Source organism: Tupaia chinensis, unplaced genomic scaffold (assembly GCF_000334495.1).
Source record: "Tupaia chinensis unplaced genomic scaffold, TupChi_1.0 Scaffold145519_1, whole genome shotgun sequence".
NCBI lineage: Eukaryota > Metazoa > Chordata > Mammalia > Scandentia > Tupaiidae > Tupaia > Tupaia belangeri.
Window position 1 is genome coordinate 353,730 of NW_006205376.1, and position 8,678 is coordinate 362,407.

An 8,678-nucleotide genomic window follows, 5' to 3' on the forward strand; every position below is an offset into this window, starting at 1 on the left:
TTTTTTTTGAGAGGTTTTTGCTATAGGGCACGCGCGCTTGCCAGAAAGACAGAGAGACAGAAAGCGAAAAATCACCCCCCGGGGGGGATGGCCACGCCACAATCCCTTCTTCTCCATTCTCCTCTCAGGCATCTTGGGCACGCACACACACGCGTTCAGTGTGATTTGAAGCCACCGGGTCCTGTCTCTCAAACCGCAGTCGACTACGTGAGAGTTGAACAACATAGCCATTACGCTAACTGCTGGCCCCTCAGAGTTGCCTCTTTTTAAGGATAGGAAATAATGTGCCAGTGGAACTTTAGGCAGTTGGTTAGCCAACTAAATGAAACTACCAATCTTTTTTTTTTTTTTTTTTTGAGAGGTTTTCTCTATAGGGTGTGTGCGCTCGCCAGACAGACAGAGAGAGACAGAGACAGAAAGTGAGAAATCACCCCCCAGGGGGGATGGTCACGCCGCAATCCCTTCTCCTCCATTCTCCTCTCGGGATCTTGGGCACACACGCACATGCGCCCAGCGTGAGTTCTAAGCCACCGGGTCCGGGACGCAAACCGTGGTCGACTACATGGGAGTCCAGCGACATAGCCATTACACTAACTGCTGGTTCCCAAAACTACCAATCTTGATCTGAGTGTCTTTTAGATATAGCATCTTTAGACTCTGGTCACATGTAAGAATTTAAACTGAATGTTCTTTTCCATCCTTCACATACTTTTTTTTTTTTTTGAGAGGTTTTTGCTATAGGATGCATGTGCTCACCATAAAGACAGAGAGATCAAGATAGACAGAAAGTGAGAAATCACCCCCCAGAGAGGATGGTCATGGTGCAATCCCTTCTCCTCCATTCTACTCTCAGGATCTTGGACACATACACACACACACACACACACACACACACATGTGCCCAGCATGAGTTTAAGCCCCCAGGTCCGGGACTCGAACCGCAGTCGATTACGTGGGACTCCAGCGACACAGTCATCATACCAAGTGCTGGTCCTGACCTTCATATACATTTTCTGATACTTTAAGTGACAGAAATCTTACTCACCTAATCTTTCTGTTTCTGAATGCAGAGGTACTTGTAGTTGTATTAATTATTGTTTAGTAGTGTATTAATTATTCCTGGTATTTTAATAGTCTGTTTAGGCTGCTATAACAAAATACCATAGACTGGGTGGCTAATAAACAGCAGAAATTTATTTCTCACAGTCTGGAAACTGAAAAAGCCCAGATCCAGACCCAGGTGTAGGAAGCCCAGATTCTGCATCTGGCAACAGCCTGTTTCCTGGCTCCTATATAGACCACAACTTACTTTTCATTGTGTCTTCACAGGGTAGAAGGAAAGACTTATCTCTCTGGGCCTTTAATACGGGCACTTCTCCCATTCAGGAAGGGTCTGCTTGACCTAATGGTGTCCTTAAGGCCCTCACCTCCTAACCCCCATCACCTCAAGGGGTAGGATTTTAACATATGAATTTGGAGAGGACACAAACATTCAGACCACAGCATGAAACTTTTCTGCACATCAGCTTGCACAGTTGAGAGCTTCTGGAGGTGGGAATTGTTTTCTCCTTCCTCACAGCCACACATCACAACGTTTATCCTTCTGGAAAATCGATTGACTAACAGCATCCCTCAGCTTCCTCAACAAAAAGCATATGTCTAAACTAAAAATAGAACACAGAGCCTTCATGCTTTTCAGTCATAATCGATATGACTATTCATGAGGCAATTATTTTAAGCTTAGTAATTTAGCGATAATCCCATCCTTGAATTAGGCTTGAAACCTTAAAGAGAAATTTCAGGGTGTTTATTTGCCGTAGCTTGCTTCTAAGCAACCATCGTCCTCCGGGCTTATAGCCCCCTCCACAGGCATCATTTCTAGGGAGCAATTTTAGTTTACGTAACAGTTTTTGGAAAGTACCTATTCTGTTTTAGGAAAACTATGGACTCTCTCTCTTTCTCTTTTCAGAATTCTTCTCCTATGACTATTTCCTTTAACTACAGACTCAAACAATAATTAAAGGTATCAAGAAAAATGCTGGGAGAAAAGCCAACTTAATTGTACTCTCCAGAATAATTGTTTTTGACTTCCAGCTTGCCCCCATTGTGATGTTTTTTTGGAAAAAGAAATGAAAATCGATATCAGACGCCAACCATTTTCAAACAAGTAGAAATTATAATCTGGTAGGTGCCTATTTAAAGTAACAGACTCCAAGGCAACATAAGAGGCTTAATTTTGGATATGCATGTTATTAACGAAGAGTAGGAGAGACCATTATCCAGTAGCAAAGAGCCAAAAGTATGAATTAACCATTTTAGATTTATATTCTCATTTCTTTAAGTTCCGAGATGGATAAAATAACTTCTCCCTGTGTTTAGCTTCTCTGTCCTTCTATTACAGGCAAACTCTTTATTACTTCATAAAGTTGTGGACTACCTGGGCTTATAAAACTCTAAGCTCCTCAAAGAGATTGATTTGTAAGTAAATGACCCTATGCAATGGTATACTCTCAATTTAAATTGGTGTGTTAGGTCTTGGAATGGGGCAATCATATCTTCCAAAAGTAAAATCTTTTTTTTTTTAAAGTTTATTGATTTACTTCATTAGAGTGAGAGAAAGAAAGAGAGAAAAAGAGGTAACCTTGACAAGGTCCAGCCACACCACACTCCTCCCAGCTTTCTGGTCAGCAGGGTCATGGATATGTGGGGTCAACCCAGATTCAAACCTAGACCTCCCATATGGCTCCAGTTTTCACAGTGGCTCCATATCTACCACGTGCGCTGCCACAGCTGGGCCTCGAAAGTGAAATCTCATTCTTAAATTATACAGGCCATCTAGTGGTGCAGTAGTTAAGGTGACGAGATCCCACATGGCCAACTGTGTGCTTCAAGTCCCGGACTCTAGTTTGGAAAACATGTCAGGAGTGTGTGTATGGGTGTCCAAAATCCATACACGAGGAAAAAAAGGAGAAGGGGCTGTGGCATGACCACACCGCATGGGGGTGCTTTCTCTCCCAACCCCTCTCCTGCAAGCGCATACACCATCTGACAAAAAAAAAAAAAAAGACAAGAGGGCAACTCCTGGAGATATGCATTTTGAAATTTTAAATGATTAAAGTACATATGTAATATTCTGGGGCCAACAGGCAGCACAATGGTTATAGCATTGGACTCTCACATGGTCAACCACAGTTCAAGTCCTGGACCCAGCAGTTTGAACATCATGCAGGTGCATGTGTGTGCATGCCCAAAAATCCCTAGAGGAGAATGGAAGAGAAGGGATTGCAGCATGGCCATACCTTCTGGGGAGTGATTTCTTATTTTCCCTCTCACTATTTCTCTCTGGCAAGTGTACAAACACTATAGCAAAAAAACTAAAAATGAACAAAAACAACATAACATTCAAGCTTAAAATAGTCATTTAAATATTTTCATGAATTTATGCTTTACAAATCTAGTGGAACTATCTCTACACTGAATATATTTTATTTACCAGTATAATTACATTTATATTGGTAAAGTTGTACTGTAAATCTATTATAAATACTGGCGTAAAGAGTTAAGAATAACTTAACTTAAATACACACACTCCATAATTTATTAATAGAAATTTAAACCAGGACCAGCAGGTGGCACAATGGTTGAGGTGCTAGACTCTCCCGTGGCCAACCACAGTTTGAGTCCTGGACCTGGCAGCTTGCTTTCTCTTCTCTCTCTCTCTCTCTCTCTCTCTCTTCAGTGAGTATATGTGCCCTATAGCAAATTTAAAAATAATAATAAATAAAATTTTAAAAAAGAAATTTAAAACTATTATAAAACTACCTTTTCAACATTGTTAGAAAAAAGCAAGTTCTGTAGACCCCTCTAAGGCAGCAGATGGTCATGAATAAATTATAATAAGGAATTAATAACAGAATTTCACATTTTTAGAGATTTTTCCCATAGGGTATGTGTGCTTGCCAGAGAGACAAAGAGACAGAAAACAGGAAATGAGCCCTCAAGAAGGATGGCCACACCATAATCCCTTCTTCTCCATTCTCCTCTCGGGATTGTGGGGATGCACACACATGCACCTGGAGTGTTTCAAGCCGCCAGAACCAGGACTTGAATTTGCTATGTGAATCCGCTATGTGAGAGTCCAGTACTTTAACCACCACACCACATTCTGGCCCCAAGAATTTAAAAATTTCACTTACAAAAAGTTACTGGGAAGGACCAGCAATTACTGTAATGGCTATGCCGCTAAGCTCCCATGTAGTCGACTGCGGCTTGAGTTCCATACCCAGTGGCTTAAACTCACACCAGGCACGTGTGCGTGCATGCCCAGGATCCCGAGAGGAGAACTGAGGAGAAGGGATTGCTCCATGGCCATCCCCCCTGGGGGGTGATTTCTCGCTTTCTGTCTCTCTGTCTCCCTCTGTCTTTCTGGTGAGCGCACGCACCCTATAGCAAAAACCTCTCTGAGAAAAAAAAAAAAAAAGTCTCTGAGAAAAAAAAAAGTTACTAGGAGGCCAGCAGGTGATATGGTGGTTAAGGCACTGGATTCCCACATAGCCAACCATGGTTCGAGACCCCGACCTGGGGGCTTGCTTTCTCATTTTCTCTCTCTCTCTCTCTCTTTCTCTCTTTCTCTTTCTCTGATAAGCACATGTATCCCATAGCAAATTAAAAATAATAATAAATAAGTCTAGTAAAAATTTTACCAAAAAATGGAAAGCTTGCTCAGTTAATATCTGAATTTAGACGCTAAAATGGTATCTATCTTGTAATGTATTTTAAAATGTTATCACTAGCTACCAGCAGGCAGTACTTACACAAAGGTACCAATTAATGTGACAGCAGCTGAGTGTTGAGGCCAAATTAGGGGGAATTATTTACTCTCATTGCTATGATTGGAAGTGTGGAAGAGGCACCCAGAAGCTACCATGAAGGAAGTTATGGTTAAACACACACTACTTTTTATATTCATCTTGAGAAGTACAATTTCCCAAAATCCTTTCAAGAAAAATAACCCTAAAGCAAATGAAATATAGAAAGCAATTTATAATCTTGTACCCTGTGCATCCGTTTGAACAGCAACCACAGACTCTAAATATTGGATAAATATTTAATTATTTTCTAAAAAAAAAAATTGCTAAAGGGCACATACACATGTGGGGGAAGAGAAAGAGAGAGATGAGGCACCCCCCCCACCACCCCAGGAGGATGGTCTTGCTCCAATCTCTTCTCCATTTCTCCCTCCTTTTGGGATTTTGGGCACACGTGCACAAGCCTGGTGTGTTTTACAGGCAGTCAATCGGGGATTTGAACTGTGCCATCTGCCATATGAGATCTGGCCTTTTAATTCCCAGCCACTGACTGGCCCCTTAAATTTGTTGTTATGAAAATTTCTAAGCATACACGAAACAGAGAAAACAGAAGAAAGAGCCTCCATGAACCTATTACCAAGATTCAACATTCAGTAACACATGACCAACCCTATTTTATTTATAACCCAGCTGCTCTTACCCCATCCACATTAGGTGAAATATTTAAAATCAACTGTTGGATATTGTTCAGATCATTGCACCAGAAAATACCAAGGGATATACAGCTAAGAAACTAAGACTCTTTTTCTTTTCCTTTGTCTTTCTTTTTTTAAATTTAGTTTTGCTATAAGGCACATGTGCTTGCCAAAGACGGGGGGTTGAGGGAGTGGAGATGGCCATGCCTCAATCCCTTCTCTTCCATTTTCTTCTCTTAGGATTTTGGGCACACATACATTCACACACACACGCCCAATGTGTAAGACTCTTTTCAAAGATTTTTTGCCATAGGGCTCATGCACTTGCTGGAGAGAAAGAGAGGACAGTAAGAAATCACCCCCCAGGGGTTGATGGCCATACCACAGGCCCTTCTCCACCATTCTCCTCTTGGGATTTTGGGCACACATGCACACGTGTCTGGCATGTGTTTCAGGCTGCAAGGTCTGGGACTTGAACTGTAGAGCTGGCTATGTGGGATCCAGTATCTTAACCACCGTACCACCTGCTGGCCCAAGATTTTATTTTCAAAGCATAGTTATAATGCCAGTGTCATACTTGCAAAAAATAAACACCTTAATATCATGTAATATATAGACAAAAATAGGAAAATTCTTGTACTCATATAGTCTAGTTAATATTTAGTAGCAATACAAAATATTTTCTGATTGAACTCTGTATATATCTGAATTCGTAATTATTTCCGTATAGTATTTGAATTGTCTTATTGTGTTGAAAATACATTAAAATGAGTATATCTTATAAATCATATTCCCACATCTGAGCAATTATTTGGTTGATTTTATTCTGAAACTTAGAAATTGGCAAGTTCATTATTTGCAGGACAAGAAACAGCAACTGAATTCAACTTCTCTGTTTGAAATGAACTTCTCTGAATCCAGAATAGAAGGAATAATATCTTGACAGCTTTCTTACTATGTCATGGCTGACTCTATTATACTCAGTGTTAAAATGTTAAAAATTCTTGGGGCCGGCAGGTGGCGTGGAGGTTGAGGGTGTGGACTCCCACATGGCTGACTATGGTTCGAGTCCTGGACCTGACCTGGCAGCTTACCTTCTCACTTTCCTTTTCTCTCTCTCTGTTCCTCTCTGGTAAAATTAAAATAAGTAAGTAAATGAATAAATAAAAGCTAAATAAAATAATTCTTTAAACAATATGTATTAAATATTCTTTTGAAGCCTAGCCTGATGGTGCAGACAGTAGCAAACTAAACTGCGACTCTGGAAGCCACAGTGCCAACTGCAGGTTTAAACTTCTGAGTGGGTGTGAAAAATACATCGGGTGCATGTGCACATGCCCCAGATCCCCAAAGCAGTAGGGTCCTCTTTCTCTGTGTGTTGCATGTTCTTGCATTCACTCCCTATCATGAATAAAAACAAAATTCTTTGAGAAGATTGGTAACTAGCTACTCCCTAACACCCTGGAACCAACCTGCCAGCCCTTGCAATCACCCAACCTTTGATCTCTCTGCCCCCAGGCTGAGAGTTGGGTTGCAGTGAACAACTCTGCCCGTCCCCTAGCAGGTAAATGCTTGGTGGCATTTGGTCTCTCTTGATGTGCCAGCTGCCATTCCACAGCCTTCTGAGGCTACTTGTGGGAGCTGTGGCTACACGGAATACCAAACTGGTTGTTGCATATTTTAGTTACCTCTTTTCCCTAAAACCTTTTATTATAGTCGCTTGCTTGGTGAATTTTAGTAAGGCTGTTGGGATGAGCATGGACTTTGTAGTCACACCTGGTTCAGGTCAAAATGCTTCGTCTCAGGGGCAGAAGATGGCATAATGGTTATGTCGCTGGACTTACACATATTCAACCATGGTTCGAGTCCCAGACCTAGGAACTTAAAACTCACGCTGGGTACAAGTGTATGGGCGCCCCAAATCCTGAGAAGATAATGAAAGAGAAGAGATTGTGGCGTGGCCATCCCTACCAGGGGGGAGGGGTGATTTCTATCTCTCTCTCTCCAGCAAGCGCACGCACCATACAGCAAAAATCTAACAAACAAAATACTTTGTCTCCTGTGTTCTAGGCAAATTCTAAGTTCCAGGATCTGCAGGTATAAAATGGAGATGGTGATGATCACGGTATCTATCTCATCAGATTGGTGGGAGGATTAAATAAGACAATCCTGGGACCAGCAGTTAGCGTAATGGCTATGTCGTTGAGCTCCCATGTCGCCGACCCCGGTTCAAGTCCTGGGCCCAGTGGCTTAAACTCACGCTGGGCGCGTGTGCATGTGTGCCTAAGATCCCAAGAGAAGAATGGAGGAGAAGGGATTGCAGCGTGGCCATCCTCCCCTGGGGGGTGATTTCTCACTTTCTATCTCTCTGTCTCTCTCTCTGTCTTTCTGGCGAGAGCACACTCCCTATAGCAAAAACCTCTCAAAAAAAAAAAAAAAGACAATCCTTTGATGCCTCAGCATCTAAGCTTTCCACATGAAATTTCATTTTCTCTACCAGACCTGCTCTTCACAGCTCTGCCCACTTCAGCTCAGGGCTCCACCACTCACACTTGTTTAGGCTCCAAGCCAGAAGGTGTTCTTGATTCTTTTCTTTCAAGAGTCTAATCAATAACATCTAATCCCCAGTAAAGGGGGTCTATCTTAAAAAATAGATGTTAAATCCAGGCCAGTAGGTGGCTTGATAGTATAGGTGCTGGACTCCTACAAGGCCAACCATGGTTCAAATCCTGAGAGCTTTTACATTGGGAACTATTGCAGATTCCAAACCTTTATGTTTTTTCTTAATACTTATTATTAGTACTAGAAACTAGAGCTGAGGCTCTTTCCCACTATACAGGATGGCAGGCGAAAAAGCTGCAAAGCAGGATACTAAGGAGAAGAAACCTGAAGCCAAGAAGGCTGATGTCAGTGGCAAGGTTAAAAAGGGTGACCCCAAGGCTAAAAAGCCCAAGAAGGGGAAGCCCCATTGCAGCCAAAACCCCATCCTAGTCTGTGGCATCAGCAGATACTCCCGGTCTGACATGTATTCCAGGAAGGCCATGTACAAGAGGAAATACTCGGCCACTAAATCCAGGGTCGAAAAGATAAAGATAAGATTAAAAGGAGGGTATGCCTTCATGTAACTTCTGTTTTGTCAAATTGTTATATGAGGAAGATGGGGACTAGATGTTTT

At 41.9% G+C, this 8,678-nt stretch overlaps 1 long non-coding RNA gene across 1 annotated transcript in view; it reads left to right on the top strand.

The window, feature by feature from the left end:
* The window catches only part of LOC102483921 (uncharacterized), a 25,716-nt gene that overhangs the window by 8,079 nt on the left and 8,959 nt on the right, over positions 1–8,678 (top strand). Inside the window, exons 2-3 of the long non-coding RNA XR_337349.2 lie at positions 1,970–2,184; positions 2,402–2,478. This is a non-coding gene — a long non-coding RNA (uncharacterized LOC102483921). The remainder of the gene's footprint in view (positions 1–1,969; positions 2,185–2,401; positions 2,479–8,678) is intronic.